The sequence below is a fragment of the Macaca fascicularis genome, chromosome 20 (assembly GCF_037993035.2).
Source record: "Macaca fascicularis isolate 582-1 chromosome 20, T2T-MFA8v1.1".
NCBI lineage: Eukaryota > Metazoa > Chordata > Mammalia > Primates > Cercopithecidae > Macaca > Macaca fascicularis.
In genome coordinates, this window is record NC_088394.1 from 53415698 (window position 1) to 53431487 (window position 15790).

Consider the following 15790-nt stretch of genomic DNA (forward strand, 5'->3'; position numbering starts at 1 on the left):
TTGCAAAAGGTGGTAGAATTCAAGATTCAGGATGTGTTTCGGGGTAAAACAGACGAGCCCTGCTGGCTGGCTAGTGGGTGTGTGGGGTGTCAGGGTGGAGAGAGAGGATGCAGGGATGCAACAGGAGGTCACCAAGGCCATAGAGGAGCCAGGTTACTAGATGCTTGGTTTCCCTTGGAGGCAAGGGCTTTGAAGTAGGGGCTGCTAGCTTCCCACTTGCACCCCATTTTGCAGACCAGGGAGGTAAGGCTCAGGTGGGCTGAGTGACTTGCCCAAGGTCCTCTTTGGGGCAGAAGTCCTGCACTCTCCACCACTGGAACCCTCCCATCATTTCTTCCATCACCAATCTCTCTGAGTGCACATCATTTTAGAGAGGAGGAAACAGAGGTAAGGCCAGAGCTGGAGCCCACACCAGCCCCGCCCTGCCTGCTGCCCTCCTGGCCTGCCTGGGAGAAAGTGCTCCCTTGATGGGGCTCAGCACCAGGTACTACATAGCCCTGTCTCCTGGGTTTGCGTGGATGATCAGCGGTCCTCCCTTGACACCTTTCATGTGACAGCCTCCTGGCCTGGAGGAAGCCTTGCACCCCTAGGTCCCTGAGACCAAAATTGGGAAGGGAGGCCACTATTTCTGTTCACGTCCTGTTTCCACCTTATCAGCAGCCCAGACACGAAAGAAGAGCCCTGTGGGACAGGCCTCACCCATTCCCTGCTCTGGGCATTTGTCCAGCTTGGGAGAAAAAAGTCCCCTGAGTGGAGCCTGAAAAGCCCACAAGCAGCTGGGGAAGCCCCGAAGTGGCTCTTCCTGTGCTTTGCCCTATTTTGCACAGATGAAGTCAGATGGCCAAATGAGGACCTAGTGTTTGTCCACCCAAGGTGCCTGAAAGGGATAATTCCTAGCATTCCTGGGACTTCGGCACACATCACCAGCCCTGCCAGGGACACGTGTGGCAGGAAGCTGAGTATTAGAGAATATTTCCTTTCCATCCATTATCTCACTTAATGTTCATCACAGCACCATAAACACAGGTCATCATTTCATTACCCCCATTTTACAGGAAAGTGAGAATCAGAGAGACCACCTGAATTGCCCAGAGTCACACAGCTGATAAATGGAACTTGATTTCTCTGGCTCAAAACTCCTTGAGGCCAGGTATGGTGGCTCACACCTGTGATCCTAACACTTTGGGAGGCTGGGGTGGGAGGATCGTTTGAGCCCAGGAGGTCAAGGCTGCAGTGAGCTGTGATCATGCCACCTCACTCCAGCCTGGGCAACAGAGTGAGATGCTGTCTCAAGAACAAAACAAAACAAAACAAAACAAAACCCCTTCTTGAAAACTGTGTGCCTAGCATTGTGCCGAGCACTTTCTTTATATTGTCTCCTTAAAAAAAAAAAAAAGGCCATGAGGGCCAGGCACAATGGCTCACACCTGTAATCCCAAGTGTGACTTTGGGAGGCCTAGGCGGGCGGATCACCTGAGGTCAGGAGTTCGAGACCAACCTGACCAACATGGTGAAACCCCTGTCTCTACTAAAAATACAAAAAATTAGCTGGGCATGGTGGCAGATGCCTGTAATCCCGGCTACTCAGAAGGCTGAGGCAGGAAAATCGCTTGAACCCAGGAGGCAGAGGTTGCAGTGAGCTGAGATTGTGCCACTGCACTGCAGCCTGGGCTTGACAGAGCGAGACTTCATCTCAAAAAAAAAAAAAAAGAAAAAAAAAAAAAGAAAGAAAAGCCACGAGAGCTTGCCAATTCACATGGCAGGATGGACTTTGAGATGCTGTTTTTAGTCCTGTTTTCATTATCGAGGAGATTTAAAAGAAAGGGTAGGATTTTCCCACTAAGGCAGTCCAAGTAGCATGGCCAAGCTTTTGTTGTTCAGGCTCTGGTTTCCTTGGCTGAGGGTGGAGGGCAGAAGCCACTGGATGCCAGGAGCGAATGCCTGTCAAGGTCCTGGTTTGGATATCTTGACCAGTGAGGGGAAAAGCCAGGCCAGCCCCAGGAAAATGGGGGAATCTGAAGGTGAAGTGGATGAGGCAGGTAACAGGATGGGGTGGGGAAAGTTTGGTCCCTCGGGAGCCGGAGCCAGAGACCCCAAGGTCCACCCTTGGCATGGAGGGAGACAGACGGCTCAATTTCTTGGTTATGAGTAGATCACGTGGACAGTGAGCATTTCAGTGACAACCAGAATAGACCAAGGGCCAGGAGCTCACTTCCAAGTTCTCTGGACTGCTTCTCCCCATGCCCCCTAGGTCTTTGGCCATCCTAGAAGGAGAACCCCAGGAATGGACGAGACGACAGCTTACCACCCTGATAGGCAAGGAGTAAAGGGCTATTTTTTAAAAAAAAATTTTTGAGATGGAGTTTCACTCTTGTTGCCCAGGCTGCAGTGCAACAGTACGACCTTGGCTCACTGCAACCTCCACCTTCCAGGTTCAGGTGATTATCCTGCCTCAGCCTCCCGAGTAGCTGGGATTACAGGCGCCCACCACTACGCCCAGATAATTTTTGGGTTTTTTTGGTATTTTTAGTAGAGACAGGGTTTCACCATGTTGGCCAGGCTGGTCTTGAACTCCTGACCTCAGGCGATCCACCTGCCTCAGCCTCCCAAAATGCTGGGATTACAGGTGTGAGCCACCACGCTCCATCGGCCAATTTTAATTCGAGCCCTCATGGCCGAGTGTGTGGACTCTGGGACCACCTGAGTTCAAATCCTGCTTCTGCCATTTGCTAGCTCTGTGACCTCAGGGTAGTTACTTAGCCTCTCAGTTCCCCAGTTCCCCCGTCTGTAAAATGGGCTTAGTACTGGTATCTATCTTAGAGGATTGTTGAGAAGATCAAATAAGTTAATACACGCTGAGCACTTAGAATGCCTGGAACAGAGTAAAAGCTTTATGTGTTAGTGCCACAAAATAAAACAATGTGACTTTTTTTTTTTTTTTTTTTTTTGAGACAAGCTCTTACTCTGTCACCCAGGCTGGAGTGCAGTAGTGCAAACACAACTAACTCCAGCCTCGACTTCCTGGGCTCAAATGATCCTTCCACCTCAGCCTAACGAGTAGGTAGCACTACAGCCACATGCCACCACTCCTAGCTAATTTTTGCAAAAAAAAAAAAAAATTTCTGTAGAGATGGGGTCTCAATATATTGCCTAGTCTGGACTTGAACTCCTGTTCTTAAGCATACCTCCCACCTCAGCCTCCCAAAGTGCTGGGATTATAGGCATGAGCCACTGAGCCCAGCCCAGTGAGATAGTTCTTGTGCCTGGTGAATACTATGGGGCCAGTTTGACCTGCCAATCTGACTTTGTGGAGAGAATCTCTAGCCTGCCCTCTCCACAACCACAGTGCAGCCTGACTGCCTCACCTGAGTCAGCCGTGACCAGCTCTGCAATCTCTTCCCCCACCTTCATCTCCCACCTCCATTTTTTCTGGTTTTCCCATACAAAACGTACTCCCTCCGCAGGGCCTTTGCACTGGCCGTTTCCTCTGTCTAGAGCCATCTTTTTCAAATGACTCTTCCTCAGCACATGGCTAAAGCAGCCCCCACCTCTCCTCCTGCTCACTTGCTATCTGGCCCCCTATATGAGATCCAAAGTCACTGTGCTCATTGGCTGGCTTATCTGTTTTTTTTTTTTTTTTTTTAAATGTTGAAAAGATATATATATATATATTTAGAATTAGGCAGCTGGACTCAGTTTAGATGATCCCAATTTTGTTGGCAACATCCAAAGCGTCGTAATCAGGAGCCAGTCGAACATACGCCTTTTTCTCTCTGAATCAGGGTGTTGACCTTGGCCACATCAATGTCACAGAGCTTCTTCACAGCCTGTTTAATCTGGTGCTTGTTGGCTTTAACATCCACAATGAACACAAGTGTGTTGTTGTCTTCTATCTTCTTCATGGCAGACTCAGTGGTCAGCGGAAACTTGATGATAGCATAGTGGTCAAGCTTGTTTCTCCTGGGGGCGCTCTTCCGAGGATATTTGGGCTGCCTCCGGAGTCGCAGTGTCTTGGGCCGCCGGAAGGTGGGTGACGTGCGGATCTTCTTTTTTCTGTGGTTGTGGACACCTTTCAACACTGCCTTCTTGGCCTTTAAAGCCTTCGCTTTGGCTTCGGCTTTAGGAGGGGCAGGAGCTTCCTTCTTCGCTTTCGGCGCCATCTTGTGAAAAGCCTGGCTTATCTGTTGATCGTGTTTCTCCCTGACTAGGCTCTGCGCTCTGCAAAGGCAGGGACCTTGGCCATCTAGTTCACCAGGGTATTCCTGGCAGGTAGGGCATTCCTGTCACATAATAGGAGCTTGGTAAATAAATAGTACATGAGTGGGTGAACGGACAAAGGAATGCATGGATGGATGGATGGATGGATGGATGGACGGACGGACGGACGGACGGACGGACAGACAGACGACTGAGACAATTCTCTGGGCTCTTCAAGTCAACTTTTTGTGCCTCTCCAGGTGGAGCTTAAGAAGCCTGGGGCTCCCCCCGCTGGGAAGGCCATTCATGACCCTTGCCTTCCCCAGGAGTCTTCATCTCTGAGTCCTGTGCCCAGCCCTCCCCATTGGGATAACAGCCCTTTTGCCTGCCTGGGCTCGGGGACCTCCAGACCCTCTGGAAGGTCCATCTGCTCTGTCTTTTGGGGCTAAAAGGTTTCTGTGTTTTCCTTAGAGCTGCACCAGAGCAGAGCTTTCTCAGAGTGGGCTGCATCCTCAGTGTGGGGTGTGGGATGCAGTGTCTGAGGTCGAGGCCTCTGGATGGTCTCCTGATGTGCTTCCTATGGCCATATCAGTGGCGACAGGTGGAAATGCTGCTGTTCTCCTTGGTAAGCGGGGCTGCAATGAGCCTCCCATAGTCCCCATGACCATCCCGGCCCGTCCCCTCTCCGGGATTCCCCACAACCCCAAAAACTCCTGGGCACCCAGCACTAAGGGTATTATCTGCTCTCATTGGCATGTGCCCTACCAGCCATCTTTTGAACACTTCCGCCAGCCATCTTTTGAACATTTCTGCCAGACTAAGATCATGTCTTTCCTGTTCAATCTCATACTCCAGTCCTCTTGGGAGCCTCTATTTATTCAATCCAACCCGCATTCTGAATGCACCTCACATCCCTCTCCCTCCCCACCCTGTGTGGCCCCCTTAGTCTTCGGGTGCCAAGTCTCCTGATTCTCCTTTGGGAAACCCCTCCATGGCCACTCTCGTCCCAGCAGGTAAGCTGAGGCTGACTCTCCTCTCCTGTCATGCTGGGAACGGTCAGACGACTCACGTCTGACTAGTCAGCCATTCCGCCCATCTTGCCACAACGCTGATTGGTTCAGAAATGAGTGCAGAATTCTAGTTGGTCCAGTGGGAGGCCGGCTTGGGGGAACGCTTGTAATAGAGAAGCTGGATGCGGGGTCAGGTGGCTGAGCTGGTGGTGGCTGTCTTTGCTATGCCATCCAGAACCTACTTGAGAAGGAAAGCTGGAAAATATACAATGTGAACTCTCTGATGACATTGACATCATTGGAACACCTGCGTCTAGCTATCCCTCAATTTATCTCTTTTGGTCTTGTCAGTTTCATGAGTCACTGCCCTTTTCCACTTATGCCAGTTTAATGTGAACCTCTGTCACATGTAACCCAAAGACAAATACAACCTGGACCTGCACCTGCCCACACAGTAGTCACTCACTGGCTCTTGAGCTTTTGAAATGTGGCCAGTCCAGACCAGGTGTAGTGGCTCACACCTGTAATCCTACCACTTTGGGAGGCCAAGGCAGGCAGATCACTTGAGGTCAGGAGTTCGAGACCAGCTTGGCCAACATGACAAAACCCCATCTCCACTAAAAATACAAAAATTAGCTGGGCACGGTGGTGTGCACCTGTAATCCCAGCTACTCAGGAGGGTGAGGCAGAAGAATCGCTTGAACCCGGAAGGAAGAGTTTTCAGTGAGCTTAGATCACACCCCTGGACTCCAGCCTGGGCGATACAGCAAGACTCTGTCTCAAAAAAAAGTAAATAAAATAAAATAAAATAAAATAAAAAAAGAAATGTGGCCAGTCTGAATTGAGAGGGATCGTAAGTGTAAAACACAAAGTAGACTTCAAAGACAGTATAAAAACAAAAATGTAAGCTATTTTATTATTAATTTTCAATGTGATTATACTTTGGCCATGTTGGGTTGAATAAAAATATATTATTAAAATTAATGTCCACTGTTTCTATTTACTTTTTCAATGCTGCTACTAGAAAAATTTAATTTCTGGCCGGATGTGGTGGCTCATGCCTGTAACCCTAGCACTTTGGGAGGCTGACGCAGGTGGATCACTTGAGGTCAGGAGTTCAAGACCAGCCTGGCCAACACGGTGAAACCCCATCTCTACCAAAAATACAAAAAAATGAGCCGAGCGTGGTAGTGCACGCTTGTAATCCCAGCTACTCGGGAAGCAGAGACAGGAGAATCTCTTGAACCCGGGAGGTGGAGACTGCAGCGAGCCGAGGTCATACCACAAGATCAAGATTGCAGTGGTGCAATCTTGGCTCGCTGCAGCCTCAAACTCCTGGGCTCAAGAGATTCTGCTGCCTCACCTTCGTGAGTAGCTGGGGCTACAGGTGTTTGGCCACCATGTCCCGCTAATTAAAACAACAACAACGACAACTTTTTTTTTTTTTTTCTTGTAGAGACAAGGTCTACGTTGCCCAGGCTGGTCTTAAACTCCTGGCCTCAAGCAATGCTCCTGCCTTGGCTTCCCAAAGTGTTGAGATTACAAGCATGAGCCACTGCTCCTGGCCCTGTGTGCATTGTGAGAGCCCAGAGCCCGTACAGTCATGTCTCCAGCCTTCCAGAGTCAGAGCCAGCCCCTAAACTGCTTGGACCCAGTGTTGCAGGCCATATCCAGGACGCAAACCCATCCAAGTGGGGCTTCCAAGGAGGGAAATGGGAACCACAACCCTGGGGAGGGGCAGGAACCGGTAGCTGCAGCCCTTTTCCACCTGTGTGGAGCCACTCAGAGTTTCGACATTTCCTCTGGAAATTCTTTTATCTTCAAAGAGCTCCCCGTTTCCCTCTGGATTTTGATATGCCTAACGCTGTTTTCTCTAGGACTGCTTGTTGCAGTCTTTCTCTATGGTTGCTGGGACTCAGATCCTAGAAGACCAACCTATGTCCTTTGTCCTGGGGACCTTAACAGAGGGTGTGCCAGCAGGGGCACAGGTGGGTCTGCCCAGGGGAGGTGCCTGGACAGGCAACAGGTGGACTCTCAGAGTCCCAGGAGGTCATCACAGGGTGGTACAAGTCAGGTGCCCTGTTCCCCAGCCAGAGACACGTTGTGTGTTGGGTGGGGGAACTGGGGGAGTCATGTTTCCCAAAATGCACTGCTTTTGCAATGTGAAAGGAAAAAGAGCCATGAAAATTACTTTTCATTCTAAAAAAAGAACATTACTGATGCCTCCTTTGTTCTCCAAAGGTTTCAGCAGATATATAGAGCAAGTTTCTTCGTTTATCAAGTTCCTCATAAAAATGACGAAGTCTGATGCAATATTTTTCTAAGTGAGGTGGTCTGAAAAAGGTTCTGAGTTGCTGAAGGAGCCCAACGCCATCACCTGCCCTGGGCTCTCCTCTGGTCCCTTCCCCGGGGAGCCTTTCCTGACCTCCAGCCTGGGTCAGCTCCCCTGTCTGCACCAGAACCCTTGGCATGGTGTGTGTGTGTGTGTGTGTGTGTGTGTGTGTGTGTGTGTGTGTGTGTGTGAAAGAGAGACAAACAGAGAGAGAGAGAGAGAGAGAGAGAGAGAGAGTCTTAGGCTATATGTGTCCCCACCAGAACCCACACTCGTGTGGGCTGGGACTCTTCAGTCTCCACAGATTTCAGTGCCTGCTACCTTGTAGGAGCTTTTTTTGTTTTTGAGACAGGGTCTTGCTCTGTCACCCAGGCTGGAGTGCAGTGGCTGTATAATGGCTCAATGCAGCCTCGACCTTCTAGGCTCAAATGATCCTCCCACCTCAGCCTCCCGAGTAGCTGGGACTTCAGGCATACACCACCACGCCTGGATAACTTTTGTATTTTTTGTAGAGACAGGGTCTCACTATGTTGCCCAGGCTGGTCTTGAATTTCTGGGCTCAAGTGATCCTCCTGCCTTGGCCTCCAAAACTGCTGGGATTACAGTCACTGAGGCCAGCCTCCTTGTAGGAAGTATTTATTAATTGAAAGAATAATTGAATAAATATCCCAATAAATCCCCAATTCAGGATATTTCCCCCATATATTCATAGCACCCCAACTAGGGCCCTCAGTACTTGTGCTCAAGTCCTCAAGATTACATTTTGGGGATCCAGTTCTCTCCTGGTTAATGTCTGACTATGGAAGAGAAAGGTGTTCCTCTCTCCACCTACCCAGCTCTTCAATTGACCTCTTGGCCATCAGATTGAGTGGCCACCCTGTGCCAGCCCCAGAGACCCCACGTGGGTCTGGGGGCAGGACTGTGTGTTTTCATGAAGTTCCTAGTTGTCTCTGGAGTGTTCAGGAACCACATTTACAGGTGAGACAAATGGAGCCACGACTGAATGTTAAGGTCCGCATCCTCTGAGAACTGTTGGGAGAAAACTGAGGTAAGGGATTTGGAAACGTTCAGAGAAAATGAAGAGGGTCTGGAGTGAGGGTGAGTGCAGATTCTCAGGAACAGATGGTCCCTTTCAAGCTATGTGTGCACACCTCAGGAGGCAGGAGTGGTGAACTCTGAGGTTCTTCATCAGATCTCTTCAAGGCACTGGTGCCATGTGGGTGGGAGAGGCGAGGACAGGAAGCCCTGGAATTCTGCTAGCTTGGCTGGGCGCGGTGGCTCCTGCCTGTAATCCCAGCGCTTTGGGAGGCCAAGGCGGGCAGATCAGCCGAGGTCAGGAGTTCAAGATTAGCTTAACCAACATGGGGAAACCCTGTCTCTACCAAAGATACAAAAAATTAGCTGGGCATGGTGGCACGCACCTGTAATCCCACCTACTCAGAAGGCTTAGGCAGGAGAATGGCTTGAACCCAGGAAGCGGAGGTTGCAGTGAGCCGAAATCGCGCCATTGCACTCCAGCCTGGGCAACAAGAGTGAAACTCCATCTCAAAAAAAAAAAAAAAATTCTGCTAGCTTACAGGCAGATCACCTGAGGTTAGGAGTTCAAGACCAGCTTGGCCAACATGGTGAAACCTCGTCTCCATGAAAAAATACAAAGATTAGCTGGGCATGGTGGCACATGTCTGTAGTCCCAGTTACTCGGGAGGCTGAAGCAGGAGGATCGCTTGAGCCCTGGAGGTGGAGGTTGCAGTGAGCCGAAATCATGCCGCTGCACTCCGGCCTGGGCGACAGAGTAAAACTCTTTCTCAAAAATAAATACATAAAATAAAAAATTCTGCTGCCTTGGAATCTTGGGCAAAAGGGCAAGGGCATTGAGAGAGGGGCCCAGCTTTGGCTGGTGGACAGGTGGCATCTGGTTGGCACAATAGTGTGCCTAGGAGACCACAACTAGGGCTTGATTGGGTAGAAGAGGACAGGACTTTGGCGGTGATGGCTTGGCCACGAGATGGATGTGGGGTCTCTAAGGGGTGCGCTCTGACAGAGGGTATGAGGGGAGGCTGGTGGGGATGGGTGTGTGCCAGCGTCTATGGGTGTGTAGAAGTGTGTGTTTGTGTCTCTGAAAGTGAGAACACGTGTGAGTGTCTGAAGTGTGTTTTTGTACATTGCACATGTGTAAAATTAAGTGTGTGCAAATGTATATTTTGGTTCAGAAATTATCTATGGGGATGAGGGCACTGGGCTGGGTTTGTGTATGTGTGTGTGGGTATTTTCATGCAGCTGGGTTAGTCACTGTGGGGTTTTGTGTGTATGTGTGTGTGTATGTGGGTGCATATGTGTATATATGTATGTATATATGTATATGTGTGTGTGTAATGTGTGTATGTGTGTATATATGTGTGTATGTGTGTATGTCTGTGTATGTGCGTGTATATGTGTGTATGCAGGCATGTATATGTGTGTGCGTGTATGTGTTGCATATATGTATGTGTGTGTATGCATGTACATGTATATGCATGTGTGTATGTGTGCATATGTGTGTGTGTGTATATGTGTATGCGTGCGTGTATGTGTGTATATGTGTGTGCATGTATGTGTGCGTATGTGTGCATATGTGTGTATGCGTGTGTATGCGTGCGTATGCGTGTATATGTGTATGCATGTATGTGTGTGTGGTCGGGATGAGGAGCTGATGTGGTTGGGACTGAGCTGATCAGAGCTGTATCCCTGGTAGACTTGTGGAAAGTTCTAGACTTGGGGGCAGAAGAGCCATATTCAAATCCCACCTTTGCCACTTTTCAGCACATGGCCTCAATGGTTTCTCCCCCTCTCCATGCCTCAGTTTCCTCATCTATAAAATGGGCATCATTACCCTTACGATCTCCTGGGGCTGACCGGGACGCCAAAAACCCTGGTGGCTCAGTTCACCCTGGAGAAAGGGAATGAGAAGGGGGCTCCTGCTCTTCCGTGCTCTTGGAATTTCTTACCGTGAGCATGTGTTATTTTTATAATAAAAAAGAAGCTGGAAAAAGGTGTCGGTGTCCCAGAACCCCTGGACACATTTCTCAGCCCAGCTGGGGAGATGCCTGTGGTTCTGAAGAGAGAGGACCACAGTCAGGGCTTGAGGTTGTTTGCCAGGGGATAGGGTGTGAGGCTAGGTAGGTTCTGGATGGCCTCCCCCTCCCTAGGAGCAGGCTCTGAATGTCACTGCCTAACTTTGAGAAGATAGAGATGATGCTTCCAGGAGGCCTCTCGGCTTCTATACCTGACCAAGGAGAATGGAATCCCACCCAGTGCCTGGACAAACAGGACAAAATCACCTGCAGAAACAGCTCCTACCAGACATGAGATTCAATCCAGTGGAAACTTGGCAATGTCAGTTTCTTTTTCTTTTTATTTATTGACTTTTAATTCTCCCATGTCCCCGATGAATCACAAAACGCTGGCATCAGAGATTTCCTCTGATTACCTTGCCTCCGGGGAGGGAGGCAAAGGCTTTCACTTTCCTTTTTTGTACCTTTCATAATAAGGTTTGAATTTTCCAACCTTGTGTATCTCTTTTCCCTGTTTCTGCCCCCACTTCCTCCTCCTGCAGGCATTAGGTCTCCGACCAGAGATCCTGCCTTTTGGGGGTTTTCTTCTTGGAATCTCAGTGTATTAAAAGGAAACCAAAACTGCAGTCAATGTTATATAATTTTTTAAAAATACCAAAGTGCTGGATTTCAATACTTTTCTATTTTTTACAGTCCATGTATATATAAATATATATGTATATATGTGTGTGTATATATATCCCCCCCCACAGGGATTACATTTGCATAATTTGACTTTCAAAAGGTGCAAAGTAAGAATAAACAGATAAAAACTTTCCTTCCACCCCTGACTCCTGCTTCCTTCCCCAGAGGCAAGCCCTGTGGTGCTGGTTCCTCATGTAGCCCTCCAGGAAATTTTCTGCATATACAAGCTGATGTATACAGGCATTCCCACCTCCCCACACCCTTCTCCTTAAACTATCATCTTCTGTGCATACTGGCCTTGTTCTTTTTCCTCCTCCACTTAACAGTGTATCTTGGTGGCTGTTTGCAAGAGCACAGGAATGCCCATAAAATCTGTCATTTTACAGAAGGGGAAACTGAGGCCCAGAGGCGTCTAGAACCCGGTCTTGAATTCAGGGCTCCTTCTTCAAGTCAAAGGTGAAATCGGTAGGGATAAACTTTTCCTGCTCAGATACATTGTTTTACAAGGCTCCTTCATTGAGTGAAATGGAACTTAGGCCAAGATTTGTTTGTTTGTCTTAGGTGCCTTGGATTCTCAGAAGGGAGACAGGAAACCAGCTCCCTCAGAGACAGCTCCCTCAGAGATGGCTCCCTCAGAGATGGCTGCCTTCCAGCCCAAAGAGGGGTCTGGTCTGTGGAGCTCCCTCCAGCTCTGCCACAATAACTGTGTGGCCTCGGGTGGGTTGCCTCCCCTCTCTATATCTCCCCAGCTGGAATTTGTTGCTCTCTCTTCTGGGTTCCCACAACATGATTTATAACCATTTCTACCGACTCCCCAGCTTCCTCTTCTCATCCTTAAATTATCTTTACTTAATTGAGCATTTACGATGTTCCGGGGCTGTGTCCAGCACTTTTCATGTGTTGAAGTCTCAAAACAATACTGAGAGGTAGGGGGAATATTTTTTTTTTTTTTTTTTTTTTTTTTTTTTTTTTTTTTTTATGAATAAGGAAACCGAGGCTGGCTCATGCCTGTAATTCCAGCACTTTGGGAGGCTAATCACTTGAAGTCAAGAATTTGAGACCGGCCTGGGCAACATGGTGAGATCTTGTCTCTAAAAACAAAACAAAACAAAACAAAAAAACCACACACACACACACACACACAAAATCCTGAGGCTTAAAGAGGTAAAAGAGCTTCCCTTCTTCCCTTATATCACACAGTTAGTGTTGAAGGCAGAAATCATACCAGGCCAGCTCTGCCAACTGCAGAGTTCCTAATGTAACCCATTGCTCCCTTGCACCTAGATATTAGAGTGTGAGCTTAGGCATCCCAAAAAGGCTGGGCCCAGAGAAGGAAGGCAGATTGCCCAAAGACACACAGCTACTGGGGCTGAGTGGGAAGTGGAACATTTCTTAGGCTTTTTGGATATTTATCATGTGCTGGATGCTGGTGACATGGAGATGAATAGAACACCTTCTGTTTGCTCCCAAGTTGCTCAGGGGATCTTCTCATCTGTACAATGGTCGGAGTCAGGTGTTGGCCAGTACCTACCTGGCTTAGACCACTGGTCCCTCCAGAGTGTTGAGCAACAGCTAGGCACCAGGCACTATGCAGTTTGCACGTGTATTCTTCATAGCGACCTAAGAAAACAGGTGCCCTTGTCCCATTTTACAGATGAGGAAACCGAAGCGTGGAGAGGCGAAGAAGCAGCAGCCCTGGCACCAGAGCTCTGGTCTGGCCCAGCCTAGTCCTAGCTATCCCACAGCTCTATCTCCTTGGCTTGAGAACTGCAGGGCACTGTGAATGAGTATGGGGGAAGGTAGTGTATAAATAATACTTCCGATTATTATGATCAGTGGGGTATTGGCACTGGAGGGTCATCTTCAGGTCTGGGTGGGAAGAGTAGATGTTTGGACAGAGGCCCTTTCCTGGCCTTTCATCATTCGAAACAGAGCAGGCAAACTCCTTCCTCAGACAGGAAGGTGACTCAGATGTTCCTTTAGGAAAGTCCAAGTCCAGCCTAGGATCCCAGAAAGTCCCACTGGCCCTCCCAGCAGCTCCTTGGTTTCTCTCCACCGCGTGGTCTGAGAGGAAAGTTCCCAGGTGATTTCTCTGGCAGGAAGACATAGCGCTTTCAGCAGCTGAGGAACAATCAGAAAAAAATTTTTAAAAATCTCAATCCTGGGATCCCTAGATATGGGGAAACTGAGGCCACAGAGAGGCAGGGGTTTACCCAAAGTCCCACAGAAAGTCAGAGGTGGAGGCCAGTCCTATTTGGAATGCAGAATGGCACTGACCAAGGCTGCTGTGTGCTGGAAGCTGAGGACACTGTGATGGGCCAAGCCCAGGGAAGTGCTCCTGGCTCAGCAGGGGGCGAGGCCCTGGCTGGGCAAAGGCTGCATGACATGTCCACTCTGTGCTGGAGGGAAGTGGCTGCCCAGTGGCCCAGAGGAGGACACCATGAAATTCTGTCTGGTGTGTGTGCACGTGCTGGGGACGTATCAGGGCTCTCAGATTGGGGTCTGGAAAAATGCATTTTGCCACGTGGAGAAGGGAGGAAGGGCATTCCTGTAGGAGGGAACAGCATGAGCAGAGGTGGGCGCTTTGCTCAGGGACTGTGAGGAGCAGTGGAATGTATGAGTTGAGAACATGGATGTTGGAATCACACTACTTAAGTTTGAATCCTGGTTCCATCACCTACACCTGTGCACCTTGGTAAGCATTCTAACCTCTTGGTGCCTCAGTTTCCTTCCCTGCTTTTGTTTGTTTTTCAGATGGAGTCTCACTCAGTCACCCAGGTTGGAGTGCAGTGGCGCAGTCTCGGCTCACTGCAACCTCCACCTCCCAGGCTCAAGCAATTCTCGTGCGTCAGCCTCTCGAGTAGCTGAGGCTACAGGCATGCACCACCATGCCCTGTTAAATTTTTTGTATGTTTTGTAGAGACAGGGTTTCACCATATTGACCAGGCTGGTCTTGAACTCCTGACCTCAAGCAATCCACCAGCCTTGGTCTCCCAAAGTGCTGGGATTACAGGCATGAGCCACTGCACCCAGCCTCAGTTTCCTTCTCTGTAAAATGGAGAGAAAACTAGTACCTACCTCAAAAGATTTTTGTGATAAATAAATTAATCCACATAAAAGGCCTAAAAAGAGATAGGCACATAGTTATTACTTGCTATTTCGAACACTGTATTCGAGTTCAGCGTGGTCTGGAACTAGATCTGGATTCTCCTTCCGTGCCCTTACCTCTGTGCTCAGTTCCATCTTGCTATTTTGGGGCTCCAAGAAACCCTTCTCATAACCTCACCCACTGTTGAAGACTCCATCTCAAAAAAAAAAAAAAAAAAAAAGAAAGAAAGAAAAGGGAAAAGTCAAACCAAAGAGTGGAAAAAAATCATTTCATTTCATTTTCTTTTTTTGTAGACAGGGTCTTGCTATGTTGCTCAGGGTGGTCTTGAACTCCTGGCCTCACACGATTCTTTCACCTCAGCCTCCCAAAGGGATTACAGGCACGAGCCACTGCGACTGGCTTGGAAAAAATAATTTCGTATCCAGAAAAAAAAAAATTCTACAAAAATCAATAAGAAAACAACAGACTACTTAAGGGGAAAAAAGGGCAAAAATACTTGAATCAGCATTTCACAAAGAGGATTCCCAAACAGCCAAAAACCAAAAGAGAAAAACTTAAAATAGTGTTTACTTTCACAACCGTAATAAGGAACCACTACACACCCAGCAGAATGGCCGAACAGTTGCCAAATGTCAGCAAGGAAGTAGAGTACCTTAGTCCATTTCATGCTGCCATAACAAAATACCCAAGACTTGGCAATTTACAAAGATCAGAGATTTATTTCACACAGTTCTGGAGACAGGGAAGTCCAAGGTCAAGGAAATTGCATCTGACCAGGGCTTTCTTGCTGCATCATCCCATCGCGGAAAGCGAAAGGGCAAGAGTGCTCATGTGAGAGAAAGGGGAAGCAGGCAGAATGCACCCTTTTACCATGAGCCAGCTCCAGCGATAACTAAATCACTCCTACCATAATGACATTAATCTATTCATGAAGACAGAGCCCTCATGATCTCTAATCACCTCTTAAATGACCCACCTCTCAACACTGTTGCTTTGGGGATTAATTTTCCAAGACATGAACTTTGGGGGACACATTCAAACCATAGCATAAATAAGTAGAAATTTCATATACTGCCAAAGGACATGTAAATTGGTAGCGAACCTGGAAAAGTCTTTGGCAGTATCTGCTAAAGCAGAATATATGCATACTCATGACTCAGATGTTCTACTCCTAGATATACACTCAACATAAATGTATTCATATGGGCTAGGCATGGTGGCTCATGCCTGTAATCTCACCGCTTTGGGAGGCTGAGGCGAAAGCATCCTTTGAAGCTAGGAGTTAGAGATCAGCTTGGGCAACACAGCAAGACCTCATCTCTGCAAATTTTTTTTTTTTTTTTTTAAGTTAGCCTGGTGGCATGTGCCTGTAGTCCTGGCAACTCAGGACTTTGTAATTACAATGAGC

General features: G+C 48.4%; 1 pseudogene across 1 annotated transcript; it reads right to left on the bottom strand.

The window, feature by feature from the left end:
• Nucleotides 1-3616: 3616 nt before the first annotated feature.
• On the bottom strand, nucleotides 3617-4172 carry LOC102123779 (large ribosomal subunit protein uL23 pseudogene; annotated as a pseudogene). The gene has a single exon (XR_012429371.1). The product of XR_012429371.1 is annotated as a large ribosomal subunit protein uL23 pseudogene (transcript).
• Between the last annotated feature and the right edge of the window lie 11618 nt (nucleotides 4173-15790).